At 37.9% G+C, this 16,848-nt stretch overlaps 1 protein-coding gene across 6 annotated transcripts in view; it reads left to right on the top strand.

Moving 5' to 3' along the window:
* Window positions 1-16,848, top strand: part of cadm1a (cell adhesion molecule 1a) — a 540,780-nt gene that overhangs the window by 309,694 nt on the left and 214,238 nt on the right. The gene's annotated exons all lie outside the window — the stretch shown is intronic.

The following is a 16,848-nucleotide window of genomic DNA, read 5'->3' as shown; positions in this document are numbered from 1 at the left end:
AGAGTTAAAGCAAACAAATCCATTTGTATTATTTCATTCCCTCACCCAATGAGAATCGATAAAATTATTGGTAAGGAATCGAATAATTAAGCAGTATCAGGATAATTTCCTATCAATTCCCATCCCTAATGTAAAGGTTCATCAACTTTTGTCAAGCAGCCAATGGTAATACCCAAAAGAGCTCATGGAACATATGGTTTGTGAAAAAATCTCTGATTGGCTGAACATTATGGTCACAGTGCTTGTTTCTACAGCTTGAATAAAAGAGCTGAGAGAAGGCACAGAGATCCAGTGTCCTTTCATAACACTATGAAGTAAAATATGCTGAAAAAAGGACAGGTTATTATGGCCTTTTACATACTGCAGCTTTAATTGTATTTTTATGGTTAAAAAATGTGGTACTATTTGTCTTCAAATAAAAACATAAAATGTGCTTTCCCATATTTTGAAAAATAATTCTGGAGTTAATTTTCCGAACCAAAAAAGCAACGCCGTATTCATGCCCCACCCCCCTCCCTCTGTCATGATATCACACCCCCACAGTTTAAGAACCACTGGTTCAGTGCATTTGTCATTTAGTGCGTTATGTGTGTCATGTTGTGTATTTGTCATTTTGTGTTATTTGTTTTGGGGACCACACATATTTATGACGAGGTCCACAACACATGGCCTGTGGACCACCAGTAGCCCATAGACCACAGAGGCATACAGAACTACACAGTGTAGCTACGCCTCTTAGTAGGAGAATGATTACGACCAATGGCACAATGTTCGGAATGCATTTCACATAATTTACAACAATTCACATTTTATTCAATAGAATATTACTTGTAGAAAAAAATGACAAATATGTCGCATTACTGTATAAGTTATACTGTATATAAGTAAAGAAGAATATCACATTATGGACGTATATCTAAATGTGGTTAGACATGTAAATAGATATTTGATGAATGCATTTTCCTGATTTTAAACAGTGGAACACTTCATACCCTATTAATGCCACTCTGTTTAATGACAGCAAGCAGTTTGACAAATGAGTCCCATTTTATATAAGCAGAACACCTACCAGGCAGCAGCCAATTACCCTTGTGCACGAGCGTGCAGGAATGTGCTCCTCTATATCTTTTGACAGTGCTGTGCTATATATCACAGTTAGCCTCCGAGACACGCTCGTCAGCCTCACACTTGATCCCGAACACAAAAGCTGTCAGCCAGGTCAGAAGCTCGGGGCGGGCGACGCTGCAAAACGCAGCCAAACCAACTGCACAACTTTGAAGTGGAGGTGGTTTATTTGTGGGTTGTAAGGTGCTTTGTAGGGGCCCTAAAATACTCCTTTACGGTGTTTTGTAGTGACAATATAAGCAGACATGTAGTGGAGAATACCAGCTGTGCAGATTGCTCCGTACCTCCACCAAGTCAAAACAGCTTCCCTGAAGAAGGGATTTTTTTTTTTCCATTTTATGTTGCAATACTTTTTCTTATTTTCTTACTGTGAGTACGTTAGCTGTATATTTGACTAATGTATTATTATGCATACTATTGGGAATTAATGCAAACTGTTGTTTAAGTTGATGAAACTAAATTGTTGATGATACATTTTATTATTGTCTAATCAGCTGTTTTATGATAACAGTGAGATGATATTGATGTACCTAGAGCTTTAATAATTTGTCATATTCTGTATCACACTTCCGCCTCAGTTTATCCATTTCTATTTTGTTTCCATTTTATTGGCTGTCCCTAATACGCTATCATCACTGGCTTTTAAACTTCTCAAAATCATGCAAAATGTGCCTAATAAGGTATTTAGAGTTCACTTTGGTCATTGACTTACTATGCTACAGAAGTGCACTGAAAGCACGCAATATTTTGTGTAACATTTGACGTGTCTGTCTGTTTTTGCTGTAAAACATGCTGTTTTACAGCAAAATACATCATCTAATTACATTATATTGTCCCAAAACATAGGTGGGGCATGCATTTATTGCAAAAGTATATCCCATGTCCTACTACAATTTCTGCCAAATATGTTTAAAAAACACAATGAATAAAGCTATTACCATGTAAATTCATCTTTACATTGGTTAATATGTTGAAGCATTTAAATTTATGCATTATCTGGTCGTGATGTTTGTGTTTTTTCTAGATATTTGTGATTACCGTTCTTGTTATTGTACTTGTTTGTTAATAATTTTACATTATATTATTTTAGCAGTTACATCAAATACTCTTGGTGTTTTTCTAAGGCGGTTTTGCTTAGAAGAAAGTGATTAAACAATACATGTTACATAATTAATGATGACTGAATGGCTAAATGTTTCATGAGTAGCCTATGTACAAAGTGATGTACTGTATAGTTCAGTTTGCTTAACAAAATCTAAATTTGCTATGTGGCAAGTAGATTGAATGCCCTACTGGCCCAACATGGCACGTGACCTTTGGAAGCTAATGTAGACATGAGTGCACACATAAGTCATTCTAAGATTCATATCTACTCATTTAAACTTGAAATCACCCATGCCAACATCACGTTATAATATTCAAAACATCCTACATCATATTGGACAGTTTGACATTAAAGTGCCACAAAGATGTGTTCTTCTTGAAAACAATTAGTTGGTCAAACAGTACATGGACATCTTTTATTACCTTTTGCAAAAGTTTTCTCTTGTAGTTTTTGTTGAGCCGTCACATCCTGTGTACCTTTACTTTATTTTAAGCTATAGATTAGTCTACCTCACTGGGTGTTTGATGTAAACTGGCTGTGGCAGCCCAACTTAAGGTCAGCCAAGAAGACCTGCCGCCCCAAGCAGGAGAAGCCACTCGTGCAAAGCGTGGAAATGTGTGTGAGCGTGTAGAAGGGCATCATGCACGTTCGCGATGTTAGGCTTAAATACTAGTGACAGGTGCGTGTTCATCCAGAACCTTGTTTTTTAACTGTATTTGCAGGCAGAAGTTGTTGGTTGATGGTACTGTATGAAACTCCATAAGGTCTGTTGTTGTCATTTAGCCAAAAGTCTATTCTCTATACCGGTTTTTCCCAATCTGGGCCACACACAATGAAGTCTAGGTGTTGTTTTATAGGTAACATTGAATTTGGTATCAAAATCCTTAGCGACATGTTTTTTTTGTCTTCATGCGTAAATGGGTGTTTTTATGTTGTTGCATTCCCAAAGTCTGTCTCATAGCGATGCTGCATGCTAAATGCATTTGCAGAGGCTAATGGAGGCATCATTAGTTTTTATGTGACACGCATGTTGATTGCTTTTCTAAACAGAAAATGATACTATGACCTCAATTTCCATCTGACTTGTTTGTCATTTTTAAAATGAATTTGACAATGAAATGAAGGATAATATTTCTATCTTTATGTTGGGTTGCAATCAATTGCAACAAAAGCTTTATTCTGTCAGAAACATGTAGAACACGTGTTAAACTCGAGGCCTGGGGGCCAAATTGGGTGCTTTCGACCATCCAATGTGGTCCGCAGGAGAAAATAAAAATATCAGTTTTGTAAATTACCAAATGTTCAGTTGTAAATATCTTAGTCCCTCTAAATACACAAATTCAAAGAAACTCCACAATATTTGGAGGCTCACATTTTATATCACATGATGGAAAAATAAACAACAAATTGTCACAAAATGAAGGAAGTTTTTAGTATTTTGGTATTTAGTTGTACTTTAGTAATAGACGGAATTGACATTGTAACTTTGCTTTGGGCAAGTTTTTGCGGTCAAAGATCACGATAACCCAAACTCATCTCTCTGCACACTATTTACATTGGTTATGATTAGTGAATTGTGAAGCTATTTCTAGTATTTAAAGCTCCTTAAAGGGGACATATCATGCTAAATCCACTTTTTTAGCCCTTAAATGCATTTTGTTGTATATTGAGAGTGTTTAGAAGCACAGAAAAGTTCAAATTAGTCTCTTCAGGTGCTCCGTAGATATCTTTATATTCTGTTTTGGTCATATTTTTCAATCTGTTTCGAATTTTCTATTCTCTATTACGTTTTTTGAACAATAACGTCACAGTATTTGCAGCGGAACTGCCAAATTAGGACATCGACTCCAGGCCCAACACTTCGAGCAATCCGCCATTTTTATTTCTCGCTTTTATTTTGTAGTCCAAGCTCAAGGATGCCGAAGTTACGAGAGGATAAGTCAAAATGTTTGGTTGTTGGATGTAGTAACCCACACGCTTCATTACACCGTCTCCCAGCATCAGAACCTTTTCAAAGTGCCTGGTTGAGTTTTATTTTTCACGGAAATGTACCCACATCTGTGGGTAAGGTCATTTTTGTGTGCGCAAAGCACTTCAAGGATGACTGCTTCTGCAACCTCCGCCAGTATAAAGAAGGATTTGCTGAAAGACTTTGTCTGATTGAGGGTTCAATTCCTTCTATCTTTGGAGACGATGAACAGAGCACTCGGTAAGCTGTAAATAACGCTAAAAAGTGTGATGATTAGACGTCCCTGTCATTGTTTTGTTAGCATTAGCAGTTGCACCGTCTTCATATGTTAGCGCTGTTTGCTCGTTTTAGATCCTTGATGATATGGCCAATGTGATTTAATTTAAGTCTAAAGTTTTCATTAGTCATTTCCTTTCGCCGTTTTGGTCTCCGAAAAGACTTTTAAAATGCAATTTGTGACGTTAGCTTGGCGCTAGCGTTAGCTCGGTGCTTGTGTTAGCTCACTTGTTAGGGTTCTGCAGGTTCATCATCTTCATTTTCTTTTCGTTTCGCCGGGTCAGACTCTGGCTCAAACATGTAAAGCTGGATGGACAAGTATTCTGTTGTTGACATTTTGTAAATAACCTCTGAATAAACATTTTCTGCACCACTACATAGCCATATCTCTTCTATCAAACTACAAAAATGGCCAAACAGGGCGGAGTTGAACCGAGTGTCACCTCTGCAACCTGGAGATGGGGCGGGGTATGAAGTGTCTGATTTGCATTTAAAGAGGCCGCACCAAAACGAGTTGCTCTCAGAAGCACATCAGAACAGGGGTAGAAAAGGGGTCTGTGGAGCTATAATAATGAGGAATTCAGACCCAAGCACCGGCAGACCCCCGCGACCCTCAAAAACAGGAACAAACGCGTCTGAAAAATGGATGGATGGATGGATTTCTGGTTTGAATATTTTCTCACTTCTGGGTGATACTCCAGTGTCCTCACCTAATTTTACCAGGTACAGTATATAAACATTGCCTCATAGCGAGAAGGCCGTGGGTGCTGGTGTTTGCATTCTCTCCCTGTGCCTGCACGGCTTTCCAAATGTCCAAATTGCCTGTAGGAGTGACTGGCTGTATGAATGGTTGTCAGTCTCTCTGTGTTGCCCCGGCAACAGACTGGCATCCTGTCCACGGTGTATCCCACATCATTAAACATGTAAGTGCAGAAAGAAGTGAGAGAACTCTACATTATTCCTGGTGTGGTGACTATAGATATGATTATGGTCCAAAGGAATAAAGGAATAACAAAGAAAAATAATGTAATTTTTGGGTATATCAACGTTTAAAAAAAATAAAGCTATTTTTAGAGAATTTTTTTTTTTTTTCAAAGAAGTGTTTTTTTAATTATTATTATTATTATTATTATTATTATTATTAGACAAGAGTGGCACAAAATGTTGATATTGTGCAGCTTACTGCTAATAAAATTGCCTGTGGAGCATTTTATATCAGTAATACAGTTTATACATATTGTAATTCTTATATTTATGTTGCGTTCCAATGAATTGCTGCAAATTCAATTTATTCTGTCAAACATGTAGAACACGTGTCAAACTCGAGGCGCGTGGGCCGAATCCGGCCTTTTCAAGCATTCAATGTTGCCCGCAGGAGAAAGTAAAAATATCAATTGTGTAAATTACTAAATAATTCAGTTGTCAATATCTGAGTTGTTCTAAATACACAAATTCAAAGAAACTCCACAATATTTGCAGGGCTCACAGTTTTTCCATGTTTATATCACATGATGGCTGACATTTTTAATCCCAAATTGTTGAAAGAACTGTATTCCACGGATTGTCCGCAATAATTGTCACAAATTGATGGAGATTTAAGTGTCGAAAGAAGTGAGAAATCTACATTATTGCTGGAGTGGTGACTATAGATATGATTATGGTTCAAAGGAATAATAAAGGAAAATAATGTAGTTTGTGTGTATATCAACGTTTAAACAAATTAAAGCTGTTTTTAGAGAAGTTATTATTCTTTCTAAAAAGAGTTGTAATTAAAAGTGTTATTATTATTATTATTATTATTGGTTAATAAAAAAGACAAAAGTAGCACAAAATGTTGATTTTGTACAGCTTATTACTCATAAAATAGCCTGTGTGGCATTTTATACCAGTAATACAGTTTATACTTGAGGTATAAAAATATACATATATAATATTTTTGGTTCATATCACTGATCCCTGATGTTTAACATATACTGTATATAATTTTCATAAATAAATAAAATAAACATTTGAAAAATCTAAATCATTTTTAAAAAAAAATGCAATAATTTTTAAGTACAGAAAGTATTATTATTGAACACTTTCTATATACCTAAAAAAGACCAATCTGTTTTTCTAAACTCTGTATAAAGTTGTACTATCCATTACAGGTGGTTTTAATATTCTACACAACTAGACTGTGGAGTTATTGACTTTGTTGAATGTTTGCTGGCACTCACGTTGACACATCGACATCCATGACTGCTGCAGGTGGGAAAAATCTCAACAACTAAACAAAAAGAAAGGAAATTGGATGGAGTCGGGTTCTACGACAGAGGATGTGTTTTTGATGGAAAGCTGCTCAGGCTTCATTCATTGTGTGTTTATTCAACATCTGCTGGCAGATATTAGCTTACACACAACTGATGACAAGAAAAGACAACAGTCGTGGTTAAAACGGAAGAATCTGTGAAGATGAAAGTAACCTCCGTAACCCGACACAGTGGGATGCACGTGGCGTTCTTAGTCAACAGAGCGTCGTCGCTGCAGCGGCTGATGTGCACACACCTGCTAGATGCAGGCGGTGTGGTATTTTAACTGGGAGCTGAGGGGAAAACGTAACTTAACATGGCAACGCTGTCACTATGCAAAGTGGGCTTTATTTTCAGCATGTTAAAATGATATCTGACATTTCATTACCGCACCTATCTTACACTGTGTTAAACCTAAAGTTACAAGATAATGAAATGAAAGTGGGTCACATTGGGAGTTTCATTTCAATTCAATGCAAAGCTTCTTGTTCAAAGATATTTACATCCTTTTTATATTTGTGCACCATCTTCTTCTGTTTAAAATGCATTCAGTTAATCCGAAACTTTACTCAGTTGAATATTTTTGCATTTGATAGTTTCTGATGTAATATTTTTTAAGGAACAGTCACATTTTCCTTCCATCTGTGTGTGATTGAGTTTTAGGCTGCCAGTCCATCACAGACACATTCACTGTCAAAGCCACAGAGGAAATCAGAAGCACATTTTATTTTATAACGGCTCTTTTTAATGAAATCAACATCGATACTAGTGACAAACTCTAGGCTTGGAGGCCAAAGTCAGCTCTTCAAACAGCTATTTATCAGGCCGGGGAGAGAACATGATCATTAAGGTGGTTCAGCCTCTGCACTTGGCTGTGCTGACCCTTACTCATTTCCCAAATGTGAGAATCTTGACTGCATTATTTCTGCGTTTGGGGTTAAAGAAGCGAACTAGTAAGTTTCGCACAATACGCTGATCTTTATTACTGTGGGTGGTTGAGCAAGAAACATAACTCCAAAAAAAAAGGCTTACCATGCTGGAAGGGAGTTGTAGTCACCCATTCCTCACTGTAAAGATTTATGCACTCCACTTCATCTCACCTACATTTGGGTTTCATTTTGATCCTTGACTTCTCTTTCGTTGAGGCCATTGGCACTTGCATGGAAGTGTAAGCCAGGTGCAGACAATCAGCCCAATTGGACAGAACCATGTGTGGCCCAGAGAGAGGGGAGTTTTAGTGGTAGAAAGCTCAAAGGGCAGTATTATGAAAAAATCACTTTATAATGGTTTTGCTACACCCCTTTAGCCTCATTCAGAGGGCCATTGTTGAAAAAGTTCTATTTCCTCCCTCTCTTTACATTTTGTAAAATGTCAGCTCCAAATGGGCGAATTGGATTTTCCTCGCTACTTGACGTCACCTAGTGGAAACTCCTCCTCCTGACAATCCTGGCTCCTCCGACCATATAAGAATGTGAGCTCCTCCCTCTCAAACTAGCTTACATCTAAAATAAACATTACGGTTTAATATAGAATATACATTATAATTTGTCATATACTGTATGTAAAGCTACATACACAAATTGTGTTCTCTGAATTTAACTCCTCCCTGAGGAGCAGTGGGCAGCAACAGTTTAGAACACAGGGAGTAGTTCCATTTTTAGTACCCGTTACATCGCCTTGTATCACCTTTATCTTGATCTGACATGTTTGTGACTCGATGCGACGCAGCGGTTGGACAAAACAAATGATTATCACCTTAAATGCACTATTCCTGTAGTTAAAAAAGATGAGGGGGGAAAGAAAGTGACTTAGCAGCTTAACACTCCGGTGAGTGTTTGAAGCAGCTCAGTTACTCCGCTGCTGCTGCTGCTGCTGTGATAAACACACAGCCTGAAGCGCTGAGACGGACTCACAATCACAATAGCCACTTAAATAGCTATGTTTTACTGTAACTTTTTGGCTGAAAACAATAACAGTGTGTGGATAACAAAAAGAAAATTGCTTTGGTGATCACTGATCTCCCTCGCAAGAGTGAGGCATGAATTATAGACACGCCTACTCATGAATATGCATGAAGGCCCCAAAACAGCACGTTTTCAGAACTGCTTAGAAAGTCTGTTTTCAGAGGCTAAAACTCCGGAAAACAGATCAAATGGAGATGTGCGAAAAATAGCATAATACCGCCCCTTTAACGTAAAAAGGTACAGTATAAATAAAACGTATTTGGAAAAACTAATGATAAATAAATATCTATTTTTGTTAAATGTTTTGGTTGAATTTGTAAATATTTATTGTGGCTGTCCGTATCCATTATCTATCTACTTAGCGGCTGTACATGTGAGTCTGTGTGAATTTGTCCTGTTGCTTGTGAAGGGGACACACTGTAACACAATAAATGGCCAGTACTACGACATCAACTGGCTTCATCAGTTTTTTTTTTTGTTTCACTCTAGCACCTCAGTTACTCCCTGTAAGAGAACCATCAAATTCTCACATGTGCACTGCAATGTGGCTGCTTAATGCTCCTCAGGGATGGGTCAAATACAGAATTTGTATTTTTTCCATTGATATTTATTTGTTCTTGGCTGTCTTCCAACATATACAATACAATACATAGAATAAACATTCATTTTAACAACCAAAAATGGAATTGGCTGAAGCAGTAACTGCTTATCGGAGCCAATCCCCAAACAGCATTATATAAAAAACACAATAGAAAAGAACTCAATAACAGCACTATTCATCAGCTTATCAACTTATGTTGGTAAATAGGTGTAAAATATTTTGTTTTTTAAACATTTTTTTAACATAGACAGTGAACTCATTAACCTAAAGTGTTCCTCAAACACCGTGAACAAACTTTGCAGATTTTTTCCACATTGTAAATAGTAATTGAACAGATGAATGAATCAAAAGAAGTGAACAGATGACATCAGTCAGTGTATTCTTAAGATGGTGGTGTGATGGGAAATCACAGATCAGAGTCACGAGGCGCGCTTCTAGTCATAATTTGGTCATTAATCAGCCTAGAACTGATTTACTACAAATGTCTGTTTTATTTAGATCATCTCAATTATGGAATAAACTGCCTAAAAAACCCAAGGAACTCAACAAATTTGCATGTAAATACAAAAACACGTGAGATCGAGACATATTGTTCTATTACAGTTTTTATTATTGCATTTGTATTTGTATGTATTTGTGTTTGCGTTCTGTTTTTGCTATTGTATATTCCACTATAGTGGAAGCTAATAGCTAAACGTACCTGCTGGTCGTTGCATGTTATCTTGTGTATTTTATGGAGGAGTTTAATGTGAATGTTTCTACAATGGACCAACATCAGTGCCTAACCCCACATATGCTGTACAATGGTGGTTTTCTAGCATTGCAAAGCCATTGTACAGCTTATATATTGGAAAATGTCCCAAAGCATGTCATATTAGAGTCTTGCTGTTCTGCCTACTGCCATCTATTACCTTGGAGGAGTGTATAAATTACTCTGCCCATGAGTGATGCAACACCAGTGAATCACAGTAATATTTGCAAAACTCAACCAAGCAAAGTTGGACAGTTTCACAAGGCACACTTGATTATCTCACACACATGGCACAAGAAATGGAAACCACTGCTCTACTTAATGAATGGGCTTAAATTCCCACAGAAACACTCCAACGTCTTATAGAAAGCCTTTTCCTTTTGAACAAAGTATTATCTATTTGGTTATAGAGTTTTTGCCTGAACACTTTAATTTGTATATATTCTTATTTTAACCTCTTTGTATAAACAAACAAATCTGAAAGCGTTCAAAGAGGAGTGGAAGCTCAAATCTGTATCCAAGTATTTAATACACTAGATGCATTTCCATTACCCTTGGAAATGCACAAAATCTAAATCGCACAATAAAAACTGGTAATGGAAACACTATAATTTAAAAAAACAAAAACACTCAAATATTGCTAAAAAGTTTTTACGCTTACATAAGAAGGTATTTCAAATGTTTCGATATTGTAATGTGTTGCAAAAGCGCAATGGAAACACTTTTTCCGCAAATACAGGTCACAGAACGTGACGTACCTGGTCACATGACCGCTGCTCTCTGAGTGTCAACATGAGAGGAGACCGGGACATTTCTTAGCATTATACTTTAAAATTATTACTGCCACATTAAATGTGAAACAACAAAGGAATACGGAGAGTTATAAGGAGATTCTGAGCGTCCATCTTTCTGCGACGAAGTCTAGCGCGATGAGATTTTACGGGAGTTACGAGGCGTCTGCCCAAAACAACGTTCAATGGAAACACGTTCAAAGCACAATTATACTTTGTTGACATTTAGAAATATCGCTTTTATTTTCCGAAAATCTGTAATGGAAACCCAGTTGGTGAAATGCTCATTTATGGAAATACTGTTGTCTTTAAGGTTTAGTATTGAATCATTCCAGTTGTTGATTTTCTTCAATTTAAAAATAAAATCCCAGATAATTGTGCTGTATTCTTCTACTTAGTTAATATGAACCGGGAATATTAATAATAAAGCTAACCTTATGATATCCTCCCTCGGACTAAATGATCATCAAAGCATTCTAATGAGTGCAAATGAAAGACTACTGTCAATACATATATGTTCCTCTAAAGTTACAGTGATGTCAAGCTGTGAGCGTAGATGTGCTGATATTGAAGATGAAAGCTTGGTAAATTATCGAGACCTTGGGCCAAATCACGCATAAATGAATGGCATCTTAATTCTGAGGCTGTAGAAGACGAAGCCCTTGACACCTCCAACATCTCATCAGGATCACAGACACGCAGCCATTTCACATGTGTAAGGATATATGGCACACATACATATATTCAAAAACAATCTCAGGACACTTAATTAAAGTCTTCATTAGCATGCATGCAGGCATGGTCAGAAGCGAGTGAAGAAGGATGGGGGGAGCCGCGCAAAGTTGTGTGAAGAAAATACTAAATCACATTGTAATGCATTGTGATGAGTTCATACATCATTGCTTGACACGGTGATTAAGTGTCTTATCTGATGATAGAATGAAATTGTGAGCGTTTCCTTAACCATGCATGGATAACTAGCACAACGGGTTAATGATGTGGTGCTAGAGGCCCTGCAGCACCATGTGGGGAGGTCTCTCAGAGCAGGGCGTACAGTCAACCTGAGGAAAGAAGAAGAGTCATTAGCTACGGTAACATGATGTTTTTTCATTCGGAATTAGTTTTTCAGAATTAAAGTGTTCTGCTTTCTGTTTACATGGAAATAGTAATTCTGAATTGAGATTTACATGAAAATCTCAATTTTGCTTTAGGTCTGGGGGTTTGGAAGAGTTCTGATTGGACAGGGGGCAAATGTGACGTATCATGTCAATCAGGAAAAAAAACACAACAAACCCTTTATTTTCGGCTACAACATAGGAGACCACATGAGAACAGTTCTTACTTTTATTTTGATTGTACTTTTGAAGCAGCAGCTTGACAATGATATATAGTTTCACTTTGGTCTGCTGAGCAGGAGAAGGAAATAGGAACTAATCACCAGTAAATAAAGCCTAGTAAAACTCCGGAACATCATAACCAGGAATACAAATTAGCATTTTGGTAACGATAGTAGCTCTCACAACTGGTACAATGATAAACTTGGTGATATCACAGCCTGTGCATGCAGTACGGGAACACATTTACTCCGTCCCCGGGTTTTAGTATCACCCGTCTGATGAAGCCTGTTCCGTTTGTCAATGTCCGTGTCTGTGTAATACATCTGTGTGAATGTCTGCTGGTTTATTCTTCCGTCCATCCACTCTTTTTATAATCCCCATGTCTTCTAATGCTGCGTTCACAACAGATGCGTTACAAAATGTTTGTATTACCAGATTACATACAAAGTCAATGGATAGACGCGGGCCAGAGGCGAAATCTATCCTGTGCATTGATGCGGTCCGATCCGTGCGTCAATAGCGTTGGCCGTGCGCGCACGCTCCAGATTTTTTGTTTTAATCACACATTCGCAAGAGTTGATAATATTGAACTCCTGTGACGGTTTCGCATGACAAAAGCCAATCAGAGTCGATGTTGACAATGACATCAGGCCGTCAACACACACCGGTCTGTTCACCCATGCAACCATGGAGTAGAAGTTGTGTGTGACCACCTGGAGCTGTATGACACGGCCTTTATAACCAGGACCGTACTAGGAAGAAGGAGAATCAGCGAGGAGGTGGTAGTAGCAGGTAAAAGTTCTCTCTGTAGTTTTCATGTTTGAAAGTCTGCACTGAGCTAGGATAGCATTAGCCCGTAATCACACCGGCTTTTTTCACTGGTGGTTTATGTTTGTGAGAGCAGAAAAAGGAGCACAGCTCCTCGCTTCAGCAGGCAGTGAAAGTCACCGAGCTGGATGTGTCGCTGGTGGGCGGTGCTTTGCTTCAAACGAGCATATGAAGATGCGTCCGATGCCGCAGAAGACACATTCAGTGTGAACGCAGCATAAGGCTCTGATTAGATAAACAGTCTCGGCTCTAGTCCGGGCCGCCATCTTTGATTATGCCGTCACCATTGCGACTGGCCAAGCATGCGCAGAACGACCGAAATGAACTTAAAGCAGAATTAAACGTTTAGAAGATAGAGGAATTATTTAATTCAGAATTGAAATTGGAATGAACCAGTTTACTTATTTGGATTTAAATTCAATTCGGAAGTACATTTGCATTTGGAATTAAGTGTTTACAACATCACTTTAAAGAGATTTAACTTTTATTCTCAATTAAAGAGGAATTTAAGCTCCAATATTAACGTGGCTTTTCTGCATGAAAAGCTGTCAGATTAGGGCGATAGGTACATGTATCCTGCTTTGCTAGTGACATTCATGGTGTCAAATATGAGTATCCCAGGCAAGCTAAATATTTGAAACAGTGTTATCAGGACACATGCTCAGTGCAAGGTAAATTCCTTTCTTTTCGTTCTACCTATAGATGCTATCAGGAGCTACCTGTAGCTCACCTGATGCACCTGCAATGGCAGGTTCCTTCAACGCATCCTCATCCAACCATCTGCCACCGGTATACAATATAACACTTGCAGATAAATCTCTGCCCTGCTGAACAAACTGCTCACACGTGTTGACAAACGGGTTTTTTAGGGTCTTAAAAAACATTTTAGATTTTCACACTTACTTCCCCGGCCAGTCATTTGTGTAAGCAACACCTAATTTGCACCTAATCTCTAGCATCTGATTTGTAGTTTAGAAATTTGAAGGTGTGATGATGATCATGAAAGCATTGCTTTGGAGAGGAGAGAATTGATCTGTAATAAATATTTTCATTGTTTTAACATATATATATATATATATATTTTTTTTTTAAGTTTTTTGTCCAGTCTTTTAGGTTTTTCAGGGTAATTTTCCTCCATCCTCTTTATACATCTTCAACATCTGCACCATCCTATCAGGGTCAAATGAATATGGAGGTTAACTTTTCTTCAAGACGGAGACTCATCGACTTATTGACTCCTATAGACTTGATACAGTCAGTTAGACCACAGGATTCAACATAGGATACATATAGAAAGGTCAAGTACTACCCAAGTTTGCATAATCTGGAGATTGCGAAGAAGTTGATGTATTGGAGAAGAGTTATAGAATATAATAAAACATTCTTGAATTGTGTGTTATTTTCCTAAAACATGTACTTGAGGGTTTAGTCCAGGCTTCTCAAACTGATTTTAGTTCAGGAGCCAATTACCGACCAGTTTGATCTCAAGTTGACTGCAGATCATAGCGGCATAAAATAGTGTTTTCAAATTTTCTTGATTATTGGGATACATTTTAACTTATTTTGGTACAATTTGAGGAAAATGTAAGGTTTTTTGGAAAAATGTAGTTTAAATCACTGCCTCTGCCTCCGTGTGATACAAGCAAGGAGAAACTGTAAGCATTGAATTTGTGTATTTGGAGAGACTGAAAAACAGTATCTACAACTGAATTGTTTGGTATTTACACAACAAATGATTATGTTCTGTCGTTTTGACTTTCCCCTGCAGTCTGAATTAGACACCCTAAAGGGTTGGATTTGGCCCCCGGGCCTTGAGTTGGGCACACGTGGTTTAGTCCATGTCATACAAGCTATTTGCCGTAATTGAGGTGAAATCCATCATATTGCAAGATTACCTATTGAGATTTTGTGGGAGATTTGCATCATATTCTCCTAAAACATGACATGTGAGGTTACATTCCTAGTGGAATTGCTCATTTAAATAAACACATTTGTAACCAGTTGGAGGAAACATTGACACAGACCAACCTGCTGAATGTTTGGGGATTTTAGCTGTAGCTGGTAACACATTTTACCCCACTCCCACAAGCCTTTCTCTCACAGCCTCTCTGCGTTGATGCTGTATAATGATCATGTCTGTGTCTGTGTGAGTTTTTCCAGTAGATACAGGACACTTTTCCTCATATTCCTCATAATATTCCTCCTGTGAAATCAATCCCAATTGGATTTTTTTTCAGCCCTGACAACTCTGCAAATTACTGCAAGTAATAATGTTCTCCTGCCTCTTTAATTTTGGTTTTCTACACCCCTGCAGCACTTTTATTAACGGCCATAATAGGCTTTTCTGTTTACATCTCTGTCCTAACAGACTAATAAAATAAGTCCTCATAAAACATCAGCTTTACATGAGACCTTATCAAAGCTAAATGTTTGATAAGGGCCTGATGTCTTGTTCTTTTTTATGTTGTCTTATTACATTTAAACAAAGTATAGATGCATTTTAATATGGCATCATGTCATATCCAACTGTGACTAGGAAAATACTTGTATCTTTGACAACAAATGGCAATAGTTGTGAGTAAATTTCACACACGATATGTTTAAAGTTACATACACGCAATTAATCACAGATAACCTTTTTTGTGTTATTATATCAAATTAAATAACAAAAAGCACAAAGCATTTACGATGCAGTGTGGAGGAGAACTATATTACAGCTAGAAAATGTAACCTTTCTTTAAAGGGGACATATCATGGTTTTAAATCCTTCCTTTTTACATATAAATCATACAGTTGTGGTTTATATAAAGCGGAACTGCAATGCTTGGGTCTGAATTCATCATTATTATAGCTCCACAGGCCCCTTTTCTACCCCTTTTCTGATGTGCTTCTAAGAGCAACTCGTTTTGGTGCGGTCTCTTTAAATGCAAATGAGACACTTCATACCCCGCCCCCTCTCCAGGTTCAACTCCACCCTGCTCGGCCATTTTTGTAGTTTGATAGAAGAGATATGGCTATGTAGCGGCGCAGAAAAAGTTTATTCACACGTTATTTACAAAATGTCAACAACAGAATACTTGTCCATCCAGCCTTACATGTTCGAGCCAGAGTCTGACCCAGCGGAGCGAGATGAAAATGAAGATGAAGAACCTGCAGAACCCTAACAAGTGAGCTAACACAAGCACCGAGCTAACCCTAGCGCCAAGCTAACGTCACGAAATGCATTTTAATACAGTCTTTTCGGAGACAAAAACGGCAAAAGGAAATGACTAATGTAAACTTTAGACTTAAATTAAATCACGTAGGCCATATCATCAAGGATCTAAAACGAGCACACAGCGCTAACATAAGAAGACGGTGCAACTGCTAATGCTAACAAAACAATGACAGGGACGTCTTATCATCACACTTTTTAGCGTTATTTACAGCTTACCGAGTGCTCTGTTCGTCGTCTCCTAAGATAGAAGGAATTGAACCCTCAATCAGACAAAGTCTTTCGGCAAATCCTTCTTTATACTGGCGGAGGTTGCAGAAGCAGTCATCCTTGAAGTGCTTAGCGCACACAAAAATGACCTTACCCACAGATGTGGGTACATTTCCGTGAAAAATAAAACTCAACCAGGCACTTTGAAAAGGTTCTGATGCTGGGAGACGTTGTAATGAAGCGTGTGGGTTACTACATCCAACAACCCAACATTTTGACTTATCCTCTCATAACTTCTGCATCCTGGAGCTTGGACTACAAAATAAAAGCGAGAAATAAAAATGGCGGATTACTCGAAGTGTTGGGCCTGGAGTCGATGTACTAAT

The sequence above is a fragment of the Gouania willdenowi genome, chromosome 14 (genome assembly GCF_900634775.1).
Source record: "Gouania willdenowi chromosome 14, fGouWil2.1, whole genome shotgun sequence".
In the NCBI taxonomy this organism is placed as follows: domain Eukaryota; kingdom Metazoa; phylum Chordata; class Actinopteri; order Blenniiformes; family Gobiesocidae; genus Gouania; species Gouania willdenowi.
Note: the sequence above shows the minus strand (reverse complement) of the source record. Positions and strands in the feature narration are given on the sequence as shown.